The sequence below is a fragment of the Rhinopithecus bieti genome, unplaced genomic scaffold (assembly GCF_001698545.2).
Source record: "Rhinopithecus bieti isolate Rb0 unplaced genomic scaffold, ASM169854v2 scaffold_42041, whole genome shotgun sequence".
In the NCBI taxonomy this organism is placed as follows: Eukaryota; Metazoa; Chordata; class Mammalia; order Primates; family Cercopithecidae; genus Rhinopithecus; species Rhinopithecus bieti.
The window spans coordinates 759,706-777,291 of record NW_016817412.1 but is presented as its reverse complement, the minus strand read 5'-3'; the positions used below and the strand labels follow the sequence as shown (position 1 = coordinate 777,291).

The 17,586-nt window shown below is 35.2% G+C and overlaps 1 pseudogene; it reads right to left on the bottom strand.

The window, feature by feature from the left end:
- Nucleotides 1–3,112: 3,112 nt before the first annotated feature.
- LOC108517888 (60S ribosomal protein L23a pseudogene) overlaps nt 3,113–17,586 on the bottom strand; it is a 147,364-nt pseudogene continuing 132,890 nt past the window's right edge.

Genomic DNA, 17,586 nt, shown 5'->3' with positions numbered 1-17,586 from the left:
AATAGTTTGAGTAGAATTTATACTAGCTCTTCTTTTAATATTTGGTAAAATTCAGCAATGAAGCCATTGGGTCCCCTACTTTTCTTTGCTGTGAGACTTTTTTTTATTACAGCTTTGATCATCTTACATTTATTGGCTTGTTCAGGTTTTGGATGTTTTCGTAGTTAAATCTTGGTATATTGAATGTGTCTAGAAATTGATCTATTTATTCTCAATATTTAAATTCATTGCTGTATAGCTGCTCCTAGTAGACACTAATGAACCACTGAATTTTTGTGGTATCATTTGTAAAGTCTCTCTGATTTTATTTATCTTAGTCTTCTCTCTTTTCTTCTTAGTTAAACTGGCTAAACTTTTTTCAATTCTGTTTTATGTTTTCAAAATACAATTTTTTTTGTTCTGTTGATCATCTGTGTTGTTTTCTTCATTTTTATTTATTTCTGTTTTTACATTTATTATTAGTTTTCCTCTAATTTTGGGTTTGATTTGATCTTGTTTTCCAATTTTATGGTGCATTGTTAGGTTGTTTATTAGATGTTTTTCTCCTTTCTTGATATCAGAGCTTTTATCTACAAACCTATCTTAGTACTACTTTTGCTATATACCATAAGCTTTTGTATATTTCCATTATTATTTGTCTCAAGACATTTTTCAATTTTTAAATAATTACTTCATTAACCCTCTGATCATTCAGTAGCATATTGCTTAATTTCCATGTTTGTGTAGTTTCCAAAAATCCTCTTGCTATTAATATCTAGTTTTATTCCGCTGTGGTAGGACAAGATTCCTGTTATTATTTCAGTTTTTTGAATGTTTTTAGTCTTGTTTTGTGACCTAACATATGGTCTATCCTTGAGAATGATCCATGTGCTGAAAAGAAAAATTTATATACTGCATTTGTTGGATTAAATATTCTGTAAATATCTATTAGGTCCATTTGGTCTATAGTGCAGATTAAGTCTAATGTCATTTTGTTGATTTTTTGTCTGTTTAAGATCTGTCCAATGCTGAAAGTGTGTGTTAAGATCTGTCCAGTGCTGAAAGTGTATGTTGAGGTCGGTTGAGATTTCCAGCTATTATTCTATTGGAGTCTATCTCTCTCTTTCTCTCTAATATTTGCTTTACATCAAAGTGCTTCAGTGTTGAGTGAACACTGGATTAATTTAAATAGTTAAATCTTCTGGATTAATTGACTCCTTTATCATAATGACCTTTTCTTATGATTTTGTCTTGAAATATATCTTTTTTGATATAAGTAAAGCTTCGCCTACTGTTCTTTGGTTTCTATTGGCATGGAATATCTTTTTCCATCACTTTATTTTTAAACTATTTATGTCTTTATAGATGAAGTGTGATTCTTGTAGACAGCAAATCATTAGGTCTTGTTTTGGATTCATTCAGCTACTCTATGTCTTTTTATTGGAGGATTTAGTACATTTACATTCTTTGTTTTTGTTGATTAGTAAGGAACTATTCCCACAACTTTGTTGTTTCTTGGTTGTTTTATTGGCCTTCTCTTCCTTGTTTCCTTCCCTCCTGTTTTCCTTTTATTGAAGATAATTGTCTCTGGTGGTATGCCTTAATTTCTTGCTTGTTATTTTTTTGTGTGTGTATCCATTGTATCTTTTCATGAGACTTGCAAATACTCTCATATAACCCATTATTGTAAACTGGTGACAATTTTACACTGCTTGCGTGAACAAAGTAGCAAAAGAAAACTAATAAAATTCTATACTTTAACTTCCTTCCCACACTTTTAACTTTTGTAGTTTCTATTCTGTCTGTACCTTGCAAAGTTGTTATAGTTATTATTTTTTATAGGTTCATCTTTTCATTTTTCTACTTAACAGTAGTTTACACCATTATAATTACAGAATCATAATATTCTGTGTTTTTCTATGTACTTACTATAACCAGCGAGTTTTGTACCTACAGACAAAGTTTCTTGTATCTTATTAACATCCTTTTCTTTCTGATCAAAGAACTCCCTTTAGCATTTATTGTAGGTTTGATCTGGTGTTGATGAAATTCCTCAGCTTATGTTTTTCTGGGAAAGTCTTTCTTTCTCTTTTTATGTTTGAAGGATATTTTTACCAAATGTACTATTCTAGGGTACTTTTTTTCTTCTGCACTTAAAATATGTCATGCCACTCTCTCCTTCCCTTTAAGCTTTCCACTGACTGCTGTCAGATGTATTGGGGCTCTATTGTATATTATTTCTTTTTGCTATATTCCTGCTTTTAGGATTTTGAAGGAGTCTGATTGTTAAATGTCTTGAGGTAATCTTGTTTAGGTTAAATCTGCTTGGTGTTCTATAACCTTCTTGTACTTGGATGTTGATATCTTCTCTAGGTTTGGCAACTTCTCTGTTAGTACTCTTAGCAATAAAATTTCTACCACTTTTCTCTACCTCCTCTTTAATGCCAATAACTTAGATTCGACCCTTTGAGGCTATTTTCTAGATCTTGTAGGCATACTTTACGATGTTTTGTTGTTGTTTTGTTGAAAAAAAAAATATATATATATATATATTTAGAATTAGGCAGCTGAACTCAGTTTAGATGATCCCAATTTCATTGGCAACATCCAAAGCATCGTAATCAGGAGCCAATTGAACATATGCCTTTTCTCTCCATCAGGCTGAATCAGGGTGTTGACCTTGGCCACATCAATGTCATAGAGCTTCTTCACAGCCTGTTTAATCTGGTGCTTGTTGGCTTTAACATCCACAATGAACACAAGTGTGTTGTTGTCTTCTATCTTCTTCATGGCAGACTCAGTGGTCAGCGGAAACTTGATGATAGCATANGTCTGATTGTTAAATGTCTTGAGGTAATCTTGTTTAGGTTAAATCTGCTTGGTGTTCTATAACCTTCTTGTACTTGGATGTTGATATCTTCTCTAGGTTTGGCAACTTCTCTGTTAGTACTCTTAGCAATAAAATTTCTACCACTTTTTCTCTACCTCCTCTTTAATGCCAATAACTTAGATTCGACCCTTTGAGGCTATTTTCTAGATCTTGTAGGCATACTTTACGATGTTTTGTTGTTGTTTTTGTTGAAAAAAAAAATATATATATATATATATTTAGAATTAGGCAGCTGAACTCAGTTTAGATGATCCCAATTTCATTGGCAACATCCAAAGCATCGTAATCAGGAGCCAATTGAACATATGCCTTTTCTCTCCATCAGGCTGAATCAGGGTGTTGACCTTGGCCACATCAATGTCATAGAGCTTCTTCACAGCCTGTTTAATCTGGTGCTTGTTGGCTTTAACATCCACAATGAACACAAATGTGTTGTTCTCTTCTATCTTCTTCATGGCAGACTCAGTGGTCAGCGTAAACTTGATGATAGCATAGTGGTCAAGCTTGTTTCTCCTGGAGGCGCTCTCCCGAGGATATTTGGGCTGCCTCTGGAGTCACAGTGTCTTGGGCTGCCGGAAGGTGGGTGACGTGCGGATCTTCTTTTTTTTTTTGTGGCTGTGGACACCTTTCAACACTGCCTTCTTGGCCTTTAAAGCCTTCGCTTTGGCTTTGGCTTTAGGAGGGGCAGGAGCTTCCTTCTTTGCTTTCGGCGCCGTCTTGTGAAAAGGGCTACTTTATGATTTTTTATTCTTTTTGTGTTTATTTCCTCTGATTACATGTTTTCAAATAGCCTGTCTTGAAGTTAACTAATCCTTTCTTCTGCTTGATCAATTCTGCTGTTAAGAGACTGATACATTATTTAGTATGTCAATTACATTTTTTTAACTCCAGAATTTCTGCTTGATTATTTTTAATGATTTCAATCTTTGTGTTAGATTTACCTGAAATAATTCTGAAATTATTCTCTGTGTTTTCTTGAATTTCTTTGAATTTCTTCTAAACAGCTATTTTGAATTCTCTTTCTGAAAGGTTGCATACCTCTGTTTCTCCAGGATTGGTGTCTGGTACCTTACATTCTCTTTGGTGCAGTCATGTGTGTCTGGATGAACTGATGCTTGTGGATATTTGTCTTTATTTGTGCATTGAAGAATTAGGTATCATGTCCTTCACGGGAAGGCTTTCCAGGTATTCAAAAGAAGATAAGTATTGTGATCTAAGCCATATCTGCATTAGGGGTCACCCCCAACCCAGTAACACTTTGGTTCTTGAAGATTTATAAAAGTGTTGACTTGGTGGTGTGAACCCCGAAAATCTGAAACTGGTCTCAGTTAATTTAGAAAGTTTATTTCACCAAGGTTGAGGATGCACGCCCACGACACAGCCTCAGGAGGTTCCAACAACATGTGCCCAAGGTGGTCAGGGCATAGTTTAGTTTTATATGCTTTAGGTAGACATGAGACATCAATCAACATATGTAAGATGAACATGGGTTTGGTCTGGAAAGGGGGGATGACTAGAAGCAAAGACCGGGCAACTCAAAGCAGGGAGGTGGCTGCCAGGTCATAGGTAAATAAGAGACAAATGGTTGCATTTCTTTGGGATTCTGATTAGCCTCTCCAAAGGAGGCAATCAGATATGCATTTATCTCAGTGAGCAGAGGGGTGACTTTGAACAAAATGGAAGGCAGGTTGGCCCTAAGTAGTTCACAGCTTGGCTTAACTTTTCCCTTTAGCTTAGTGATTTGGGGGCCTCAAGATTTATTTTCCTTTCACAATGGTCTTGGATAAGATCTAGAAGAATTCTCTGGATTACCAGGCAGAGACTCTTGTTCCCTTTCTTTACTTTCTCCCAAAGAACACAGTCTGCCTCTCTATCCTGAGCCACCTAGAGCTGGGGAAGGGATCACATAAGCATCCCTGTGACCACAACCATTGGGATTGTACTGGGTTAGACCTGAAGTCAGTAGAGCACTGGGTCTTATCCAAGGCCTAATCTAACCACTACCTGGCTACCACCTATGTTTGCTCCAAGCCCTAAGGCTGTACTATCAGCTGGTGTTGAAGACAGCCAGTCTTGTGTCCTTCTGTTCAGGGTAGCATGTTCCCTTAGGCACTGGACTGGTCTAGCTATGCTGGCTGGGAGCCACGGATTAGAGTAAAAAACTATAGGAATCTACCTCATTCTGTATTCCAATGCAGTGATCTGTCACTCAAACCACAAGACAAAGTCCTTCCCACTCTTCGCTCTTCTTTGCACAGGCAGAAGAACCTTACCTCCTGGCTAGCACTGTCACAGGCTCACACGGATCCCTGCCAAGCTACCACTAGTGTTCACTTCGGACCCAAGGGCTCTTTAGTCAGCAGGTGATTAAATCCTGCCAGGACTAGGTCCTTCCCTTCAAAGCAGCAAATTCTATTCTGACTCAGGGCATGTCTAGATATGTCATCCGGGATCTAGGGCATGAAATGGGGGCCTCACAACCCTGCCCAGTGCCCTATCCTCCTGTGGCTCAGCTGGTATCCAAAATGCAAGACAAAGTCCTCTTTTCTTTGTCCCATTCTTTTGTTATCAAAACACCAGGGGTTTGGTCTAAGTCCTGCTACTCACCACACAAAAAGCCAATCACTGATGTGATGAGTATTGCCAAGGAAGAAGGCTTTATTCAGGTGCTGCAGTCAAGGAGATGGGAGGTCAGTCTCAAATCTATCTCTCTGACCAACTAAAACTAGGAGTTTATATAGCAGGAAAAAAATGTAACAATGTATAAGTAAACAGGAACTAGTGAGGGGCAAGGAAGCAATCATGATGATTGAGAGATTTGGCATCACATTGCCAAATGTGGTGCCTGTGGTGATCTGGTGAGTTTCAGATCTTTGATACTTTTTTTAAGACCTTAAGTTCATTTCCTGAGGAAAAAACTAAGATAAAACAAATTTAAGTTTCAAGCATTAAGACCAGAAGGGTCAGTTTCCATTTATTAAGAAAAAAAAAAAAACCTATTGGGACTATTGGGTCAGTTTCACTCTCCTCAAGAGAAAGAAAAGGGTGTCTTTAGAAGTTGAGCTGTGCTGGTTGGTGATCACGGAGAGGGGGCAAAAGTACTCCCTTAGTCACCCCAGCTGGTGTCTTAGTAGGTCACATGGCCCTGAAGTCACTGTCCCCAAGCTTAGCACAGTACTGGGACTCATCTATAAGTTGTGTTGTGTCCTAGACTGCTTTTCAAGTTTATTTAAGGCTTCTGAGCACATTAGCCCACTATGGCAAGGCTTGCCAAAGCAAGTGTAGACTGCTGAGATGGGCAATTCCCTTCTGGTTAGGGCTGATCTAAATTCTCCCCCCATGGGTGGGTATCTGCTGAGTTCAGCCCAGTTTTGCTTCCTGCCGTGACAGGGCAACACTGAGTTCAATTGCAAAGTCTCCTAGTCGCTGCACTTTCTCTTCCCCAAACACAGAGATTCTCTGTGCCGTGACTTTGCTGTCAAGGGATTGGGGAATAGTGGTGTAATTCAAGTCTGTCTTTTCCACCCTCTTCAGAGCCTCTTTCAGTGATATGAAGTCAAAACAAGTTACTGTGAGTACTCACCTGGTTTTTGGTTCCTATGATGGTATTTCCTTTGTGTTGATAGTTGTTAAATTTGGTGTTCCTGTTGGGGGAACAATCAGTGGAAACTTCTATTTGGCCATCTTGATCTGCCCCTCAAAAAAGCTTTATTTTTAAATAGGGAAATGAGTAAACATTACCAGAAGTTGTTTTAAATATTGTGCTAAAACTTTTGTTCTGGTTTGCAAATAAAAATATTTGCAAAAAATTTATTTTCTTATTTCAAATAGAAATTCTCATATCTCCCTCTGGAAGTTGGTGGTGGCTGGAAATAAAGAAATTCACTGGGCAGGTTGAAAATTCTAAAATATACAGAAAACCAAGTATTCTCAAGGTGATGTTTATGTTGTGTGATCATAATTAAAATGAGCTTTAGTTTAAAATAGCTAAAATAAGTAAATAGCTGAATCTGCTTTCAGAAAGTTTTTAAGTAAATTTGAAATATGTTATACATGAACATTCCTTTATACTTTATATTCTGCCTCCAAATTTAGCAATATGTTTTCATTTTCATTTTTTTTATTTTTTCACCTCGTCAAACCCTGTGTATTTAATATATTAGGTACATTATGCCAATTTGAATCATCTGGGGAATAAAGTATATTAAGTAATTAGCCAAAAACTCTTATATTCATATATTATGTGAAAAATTAAATGCAATCTCTTCTTTCACCAATCAGAATTCTGGACCAATAATAATTTTTTAAAATACAGTATAATACATTTTATCTTGTATTCATTATTAGTCTTCCACACAATAAAACAAAGATTTATGAGGGAAAATTTTGTCTTTTTCTTTATTTCTTTATTTAAGGACCTAAGACAATGCCTGGTACATATTAGCTCCTAAAATATGTACTTACTAATGTAAAAACAAATATATTCAATGTTAGTCTTTAAATTTTTTTCTGTATAAATCTAGACTATAAATATTAACAAAGAAAATGAACACATATGTCCATACAAAACATGTATACTATCACTCACAGCAGCATTACAAATAATAGCAAAAAAGCAAGAATAACTCAAATTATCACCTTGTGAATACATAAATGAAATGTTGTATTTCCATACGATGGAATACTATTCAATTTTTTTTTTTTTTGAGATGGTATCTTGCTCTGTCACCCAGGCTGGAGTGTAGTGGCACGATCTTGGCTCACTGCAAGCTCTGCCTGCCAGGTTCACACCATTCTCCTGCCTCTCCTCCCAAGTAGCTGGGACTACAGGCTCCCACCACCACGCCTGGCTAATCTTTTGTATTTTTGGTAGAAACAGGGTTTCACCGTGTTAGCCAGGATGGTCTCAATCTCTTGACCTTGTGATCAGCCTACTTCAGCCTCCCAAAGTGCTGGGATTATGAATGAGCTGCTAATGTATGCTACTACTTGGGTAAATATGAAAAACATCATTTTAAGTGAAAGAAGCTAGATACAAAACAAATTGTATGATTCTGTTTATATAGAAAGTCTAGAAAAGAAAAATTTATAGAGACAGAATGTACATCAGTGGTTTCCAAGGGCCGTGGTAGAGTGTGGTGTCTACATGAAAATGGGAATGAGAATATTTCAGGCTGATGAAAATATTTTTAAAACTGGACTAAATTATTACTAAAATCATTTATTATATACTTAGAATAAAGAGGTTTATGATATGTAAACTATTCCACAGTAAAGCTAGTTTAAAAAGCATAATATATAAGTATATATATTCACACACATATATATGCTTGTGAATATATATACATATATACATAAATGTGTGTATGTATACACATCTATATGCATGTGTGTGTGTGTGTATATATATATATTTGTATTCTGTTTTGACACATACACACAAATAAACATATGTACACGAATATACAACTTATTTCCCTAAATTGAATCAAGAAACTTATTAGTGGTTACATTTGGAACAAAATATTTGAAGGTATGAGACATTTTCTCTCATCATGTTTAGCTTTTAAACAAGTTAAATTCTCAAAACTTATAAATGTATTATTTTATTTAACAACGTCAAAAACATTTTAATTAAAACATATAAAAATTGAAGTCTCACTGGCCACCTGATTTCCAAAACTTGACCTGTTCTGTACATATCTTTAAATTAAAATTTGTCTGCCTCATACAGTGACCTTATGTATACACTTGCTAGACATAGAACATTGAACACCATTGGCTGAGCATCTTTTGATGATTATGATTCTGTCAGAGATAATGCTGTTTTTCGTTGAACTCATTGTACTTAATATATTATTTAAAATTATCAGCTGATACCAATTTATATATCTTTATCCAAAATGTGAAGTACTTTCCAGGTCATTTCATTATGTTTATCTAAATGCTCCTCCATTTCTATTATGCACCAGAATAAGCTGGGGAGCTTATTAAAACTGCATCTTCCCAGATCACATCCAAAATATTTCTGTGTTGTAGTTTTAGATTGTATTCTGGAAACTGATTTAAAAAAAAGAATACCAAGTGATTCTGATGCAGGTGGCCCTCAAACTGTGCTTTGCCAAACATTCGTCTTGACTAAGTCAATCATAATGGATCTCATATCTAATTGGGGGGGATCTCAAAAAAGTCCATTTATTTGGAACTAGGTATTTTCCAACACATTTGTGGTCTATTAGGGGAAAATACTACACTGTGATGTTTGTATCCTCAAACATAGGTAAGCATTTAGCTAAATAGCTAAATCTATGCTGTTACAGCCCGGATGACACCTCCTACTGTCATTCATGATACACAGTGGCAGAGTGACTTCCAAACAGCAAATGTCCTTTCAATAATGGATGAAGACACTACACTTAAAAGTTCTCACTTGAGAAATTCCAAGTATAGATTTACAGGATTTATGTAAGTTATAAAACACATATCAGCCTCAGACATAGACCAAATGGAATGTAGAACAGGAGAACCAGTAGAATAACACAAGAAGAGACATTCCTCTCTTAACCATTTTTCCAAATTCCCTTATTGCAAACACTTAGCATTATTACCAAAATTACATCATTATATCACTAGTATGTTACCATATATCTTATTAATCTGAATTGTTCAATTAAATCTGGACATTTAATCTGAACCTCTACTACAATTTGAGTCATTAACTGATTCTTTTATTGTCATGTTAAAATTCAAATTAAAGAAATCCTTTGAGTTTATTAAAAAATGATACAGGCAGCCATACAATGCAAAATATACCTTTTACAGGAACAGATAAAATATAAACATTAAACACACAAACAATAATGTTTTCTTAAGCTGGGCACGGTGGCTCACACCTGTAATCCCAGAACTTTGGAAGGCTGAGGCAGGCGGATCATGAGGTCAAGAGATCAAGACCATCCTGACCAACATGGTGAAACCCTGTCTTTACTAAAAATACAAAAATTAGCTGGGCGTGGTGGCACATGCCTGTGGTCCCAGCTGCTTGGGAGGCTGAGGTAGGAGAATCGCTTGAACCCAGGAAGGGGAGGTTGCAGTGAGTTGAGATTGCACCACTCTGCACTCCAGCCTGGGCGACACATCGGGACTCTGTCTCAAAAAAAAAAAAAAAAAAAAAAAAAAAAAAAAGAGAATGTTTTCTTAAGGAACAAGGAGGGAAACGTGAGTGTGATATGCCAAAAAAGTAATGTGTGTGCATGTGTGCGTATGCATATATATATATACACGTGTGTGCATATATATGTGTATAAATATATAGACAGATAGGAATACAAGTACATGTATAGACCAATGGTAATAAAGTACGACATGAAGACTGTCTTTAATTCAACCACCTGTACCTAAGATAAGGAGAAGAAATAAAGGAAGGGGGAAAGGAGAAAAGGACCAGGATACACTCTGTCAATAGTAAGATTCTGAGACTTGATTTAAGAGATTTGGTAGGAAATAATATTAGATAACTCTGCCTCAGTCCGGTTTATTCTTTGGGAAATTAGACACAGATCACCCATTTTAACAGCTCCCCCAAAGCAAAGGCAGAATATTCCTTTGATTCCTTGATACATGAGTGCCTGACATAGTTGTGACACAGAGATAACTATCACATTATTACTCTTCATTGATGAATTACAGAACTTCCTGTAAGTCACTGAGAAAACAATCTGATCTATCTGGTTTGTCTCACTTTAAATCCTAAAATAAAAACTTATTATAGGAAGTCCTTTTTTACATAGTACAAAGCAAAGTACTTCAGGTCATTATTTTCCAAGGTATTTTCCTAAAGACCACCTAGGTCAAAGAACTCAGATTTGCTTCTTAAGTTTCTATAATCTTGTATCAAAAACAAAATCAACTTAATCAGAATTTTAGGATTGATGTTATTAATTTCGTATTTTTAACAAATACCCTAAGGGATTCTGGTGAATACCTGAGAATGACCCTCTAGATGATGAAGATGACAATACGATTCTGCTGTGCAAGTCTAATTCAGGTTCATGTACTGATTTGTATTTATCATTGTAGCAGGCTGAATAGTGATCACACAAAGATATCTGTGTCTTAATTCCAGGAACCTGTATCTGTTATCTTATAAGGAAAAAGCATCTTCACAGATGTGATTAAATTAAGGATCTTGAGATGGAGTGATTGCAGTGGATTATTCAGGTGGGTCTTAAATGTTATTGCAAATGTCCTTATAAGAGAGTGGCAGGAGGAGAGGTCATATAGACAGAAAGGAGAAGTGATATGCAGATGGAGTAGAGAGAGATTTAGAGATGTTACTCTTGAGATGGGAGTGATGGAGCCACAAGCCTAGAAATTCCAGTAACCTCCAAATGCTGGAATAGGCCAGGAAGTGATTCTCCCCTACAAGCAAACCATGACCCAGCTGACACATTGATTTTGTTCCAGTGGAACTAATTTCAGACTTCTGGCCTCCAGGACTGTAAAGGAAGAAGTGTATTATTTTAAGTCAGTAAGTTTTTGGTAATTTGTTAGAGCAACCCCAAGAAACTGGTAAAGTCCTCATGGAATAATGAACCAATTAAGCAATAGGTAAATTGACTTAATTCTATTTCCTCTACTGAATTGAAGGAGAAATTACCTGATTTCTCAGGTTTTCTTTGCAAGCTTGGGCAGTAATCAGAGTGAGGGCAGTCATAATAGAAAACCAGTAAAATTTTTATTGCACTTTCAAAAATGGCCAGTGAAAGTCAACAAACATATTCATGGGACAATTATCCCCTTAATGTATCTATGAGTTATATTTCTTGCTAGATCCAAGATGACAAACGGAAGAACAAATTGTTGTAACAAGAAAGGAAAGAGAGATGCATATAGCAAGCACCACAATTAGTGGGGAAAGACCACAAAACAGACAGGTATGAAGAAACAGAGTGACGCAAGAGGGCCAAATGTGTAAGAGGTTGAGGGATGCATTTATAAACTGAATCCCAAGCATGCAGTAAAAGCCTAGCACAAAGAAGACAATTAATAAATGATTGTTGAATTAATGAATAAAACATCTTTAAAGTTCCAGTCTAAAGTATGCATGGCAAAGTGTTAAACTAAGTCCGATATGTAGGCAAGGAGAAATCAGAATATGGATAATGGTATTTACTGTAACTGAGTCATGGGCTATAGCATGCCCTAATCCTTGTTGTGATATATGAATTGTGGTCAAGATTCACTGTGAACTCTATTTAAAATATTATAAATATCCTCCAGTGGTATCTTATAGGGACAGTTTAACCAATGGTAGTGCTTATTTTTGTGCCAGGATAGAGAAGTGAGTAGAACATGGATTATTCAGTTCAGTTGTTTAATAAAAATTGGGAGATGGGTAAACAATTACACATCTTAATCTAGAAAAAATAGGCAAGTAGAAATAAGTAGCAGGACTAGAAGAGTAATTTGGAAGTTCCTTAAATTAAACAATTTTATTTTACTATTCCCAAGGATTCTGAAAGTCTTTTTTAGTTTTATTTTCATTAAAATTTTCTATCAATGTTTGATTTCACTGGAGATGTTAGCTTACTTCATTATGATAGAGCTCTTGATAAGTAACTTGGAACAGAGCTGATCAAGAAAACCACAGTAAGTAAACTGCTTCTGAAAACCTTTAATAAGTAATGCACTGTTATAACTTATTAAAGATAATACCTATAAAATGAAAATATAACTTCCATTGTCTGAGTATGGGGAAGTCAGCCAAGCACTTCTCTTAACTATGAGAGTTTCTTCCAAATGGCAGAATAAATACTCTAGTGACAAAACAAACACCCAAGCCCTTTCTTAATGTTTTTTGGCTATGCATTCCTCTCTTTTGAATGACTCACTTTGCACCCAAGGAAATGTGGAGTCATCTCTCACTATTCTCCCTCACTTCTCACATTTGATCACTCTCAAAGACAAATAATTACTCTTTCTCCAACCTCTTGTTTCCTAAAGATGACTTCCCCATTTATTTCCAGGTGGGGACAACATTTTCATTATCATTACCAATTTAAATTTTCAGTACCTTGATTTGCTTATCACAATGGGAAAGAGGTGACTTCTCCAATTGACGAAATAGGTTATATTATTTCATTAGGTGGACTAATATGAAAACCGATGCTTGTGCCTGGTTTTCCCTCACATTGCTTACCCTATTTTTCCCTGTTGTTAGCCCCTTTAGCCTCTTAGGTCTAATTGTACTTAAATGTGATTAACTCATTTTACTGCATGTAGAAGATGTTAAAAAAAAAAAAAAAAAAAGAAAGAAAAGAAAAGAAAACGTAGTTCTAAAAGGTCTGGTTAAGAATTTTCTCTTCTATGCCCAGTTTCGCTAACCCTGATTGATTTAATAAGTTGTGACAGCTCTTTACAATGTCCCCAGCTGCCTTTATTTGGGGATGAAGAAAAAATGAAGAATCATTATATTAGTCTCTGGTTCCTGACTCATTCTTTTATTTTACTTCTTATGGAATTTTATTCTTTGCAGAATAAACGGATATTTAATTTTGAGCTCATGCTTCCTTATAATTACTCTCTCTTGGTTAAGAACCAGGAAAAAGAAGACGGTGTTTTATTATACTATACCAAACCTCCCAAACTTTATTAGTCCTATTAATTTTACAGTTTTAATAATTATCTATAATTTTATTTTGTTTTCTTGCTTTTTTGGGATATTGAGATCTCTAGATGGAATAACATCAATAAACTTCTAACCAATCTTCAGTATTTTCTAACATTCTACTGACATTATGCTCTTTGTGAGATGTATCTTGGTAGATCAATTTCATAGGTGTTTCACCTGTATAGTCACATGGGACCCTGCACTCAGGAGGGCTCTTCACTTGGTTTGATGATCTGTTATATTTTTATGTTCTTAATTTTATCTTAGAATTTGTGTTTTGTAAGTGGAAGGTGATTTTAAAAATGGGGCATGCCTGTGGGCAGAGGAAATACATGCAATATGTGCCCTCTGTTTCTTGATGATTCATTCACACACAGAGTCAATTATGCTCCGTGAACATAAAATTCTAGTGGGTCCATAAGCATGGGAGTTCAGTGAGATTGGCAGTGAGTGTAAGGTAAGTGTATTAATTTCACAGCAGAGTAAGAGAAGTGACTGACAGCCCCAAGAAAGCAAGCTTTCTTTTTGAAACACAATTTGCTTAAGTTGCAGAAGAAGGTTATTGATGACATTCTAAAAAAATACAAATAACTGAGAAACCTTATCATATTCCTTTTTACTGGTGACACTTTCTTTCCCTTATTGGCCAGCCAATTACACTAAGCTCTATTAATAGTTGCAGAAATACATAAATAAGATATAAAGATACTAAGGATTTCTTTTATGTATAGTAAAACATTAAATTTCAATTATAATAAATTATATTATTTTTGTCTTTTATGCAATATATTGCATCATTTGGTCGGACGCTGCATTTATGCATATTTACAGGAAGCACACATTTCTTTTTGACCTGTTATATTTTGTAGAAGTTAAGCTTTTATTTTATTTTTTCTATTACTTATAATACCTGTTCCCACATATCTGTTCTCCTGCCTATGCCAATCACTAAATGAAGAAAAGGCATATGTATACAAAAAAGATGGAATTGATTGTGGGCACCTTGGAGGTAGCTGTCACACCCATTATGAACCTCGGATATGAATAAATAAAATATTTATTTTATATATTAAATAGTACATTATGTAGTACATTTTAGTTTACATAGTAGTACATTATATTGTTACTGTTGCTCTATACTTTATGAAAGAGATCATTGGTATAATTCCATATAATCCCATCAACACAAATTAGATTTTTATTACTATCATATTCCAGAGAAAATGTGAATTAGAGCTTTCATTGTACCAAAACTTTAACACTACACAATTGCAGCTACTATTTATATTACATTATTTCTCTATTATGTCATAAAAGAATTCTGATTTTATTGAGATAAAAGCTTGGAAAACATTTAAAAGATTAATGTAACACATGTAACCAAAACTCTGTGCACATGAATTAAAATATGCATTTTTCTAAATATCACCTGGAATATTTACAAAATGTACCTTATATTATATCACTAAAAAAGAATCCGTGTTTTTCTAAAAATGAAAATACTAATGAATATCACACAAAAGATCTTCCCTAACACAGTATATATAAATTGTATCTATAAAAATTAGGTAATAAGAGGGAGTTTGAGTTTCCATTCGACCATGTCAGGGACTTGGAAGTTGTCACCTTGTCCTAATAGTAAGTACAAAGCTGAACAAAGTGAAAAATTAACAACTCTTCATCAATTTGTCCAGAAGTAAAGTTATAGGGTAAACTCCTGCCCACAAATTTGGGAGATAGACAGGCAAATATGGAGAATCACAATTTACTGAAACAAAAATCCTAAGCAGAAACCTCCATGAAAACGAGTAATAAAGTAAGAGAACCTGACCATAACTGATAAATTGCTGGAGGCTCAGAGTGAGCATGTCTGAGAGTTAAACATTTCAGAGAGACCCAGTCACAGAGAGACCCTGACACTGTGAGATTTACATCCAGGACCTCAACCATGTTCTCCCAGTGAATACAAGAGAAAAATTCTCTCATGTTTCTGTCAGGAGGAGGGGAAAATAAACCATATTGAAATATACCAGGGAATTCTGTTTTTAAATAGGCCTACCCTCAAGAGAAACTATATTACCAGAGCCTAGACTATTGGGGTTTTAATAAAAGACTACCTGGGGAAAGGGAAATACTGACTCAAGCCCTCTCTGGCCTTCCACGTGGGAAAAGGGAAGTGCCTAACTCTAGCCCACTTTGGCTGTCTTATCACACCTAAGCTGGGTGCAAGGAGGCCCAGAAGCACTTGTGAATTTCACAGTTAAGAGAGGCAGGTTTACTAAAAGACCAAGACCTAGTCATATGACTATAGAATGACTTCACAATGTTTATTCACATCAAGAAAATTGTAAGAAAAAAAAAGCCTGATGCTCATCAACTGGAGAAAGAAACATATATTTGTTCATCAGCATAATACATAGCAATGAGAGTAAAATGAATACAAGCAAATTTATGCATAAGTTTTAAAAATATCTTTTTTTTTTTTTTTTTTTTTTAGTAAAAGGCGAAAGATTTATTTGATTTGAAGAAAAACCAGTGAATTAAATGTATCCTTATATTTAGAAACCATAAAGCAATTCTGATGGCTACCTTCGGTGTGACACCATATTTATAAGACATGAAAAGAATAAAAGCTAAATTATGTGTTGTTTAGTGATAAATCAATAAAATTAGGCAAACTCAATATTAAAAAGTATATGAGTGATAAATATAATATATAAGACAATAATTATTTCTGGAATGAGACAGGGTTACGAGACTGGAAAGAAGCAAGCACATGCAAGTAGTTTCCTTAAATTGACAACATTCTTTTTCAATAATTTGCATGGTATGTGATATGGTTTGGCTTTGTTTCCCCACTCAAATCTCATTTCAAATTGTGATCACCAAGTGTTGAAGGAAAGACCTGGAGGGAGGTGACTGGATCATGGGGACAGTTTCCTCTATGTGGTTCTCGTAAAATGAATTCTCATGAGATCTGATGGGTTTATAAGGGGTTCTTCCCCTTCACTTTCTTTCTCTCTCCTGCTGCCTTGTGAAGAAGTCTCCTTCTTCACAGTTGTTTGGATAAAAAGCTTCCAAGCTTTTACATGAGTAACTAGAATTTCCCAGCTTCACTTTGTTTCACACATAACTTCATACTTGACAAGGTTCACAGAAGCATGGGCAATGCTGAAATAATAAGCTAAGTAGAAATTGATTACTTGTTTTACATTAAAGTTCTTTGATGCAATTGGTCATATTGACAGAGGTAGAGAAAATAGAGACCAAACAGGGCCCAGAGGTCCCAGAAACTATGTTTCTCGGTGACTTAGCATTATAATCACACTCTTACTCAGTTTGTCAGATAAATTATATGGTACCCATACATGGAACAAAGCATTTCATTAGCTAATGAAAAAATTCTAAAGAAATAAAAGAGGAGTATTTGTTCTCAGATAACTTACTGTTCAGTTAGGGCAAAGAAAAAATACTCTCCAGGCATTCACCTTATTGCACAATCAGCAGGAGCCATCTTTTTACATTAGGTGCTCTGTAGTTTCTTTTTTGATGTTTGTTTTCTTTTGTTTTAAAACTTTATTTTCCAGCTTTGTTGCTGGTACACAGAAACAAAAATTTGTTTTTAATAAATTGAATAATTTTCTTGCATGGGTGTATTGGTCTGGGTTCTCCAGAGAAATGGAACCAATAGGGAACAAACATACACGCACATACACACATGCAAACACATATGTAAAGATATTTACTGTGAGAAAATTGATGCACACAATTATGGAGACCAAAAAGTCCAAGATCTGCATTTGGTAAGCTGAAGACAAAGGACAACTAATGGGATAGTTCTAGAATGAGTCTGAAGGCCTGAGCACCAGGAGAGCCAATGGTCTAAGTTCCAGTCTGAGTCTGAATCCAAAGGCAGAAGAGGATTGATGTCTCAGACTGAATACAGTAAGGCAGAAAGTTATTCTGCAATTTCCAGAGTCAACTAGACCTTTCTAAAAAAAAAACTGGAAACCAAATAGATTTCACAGCAGTTCTTCACAGTAAC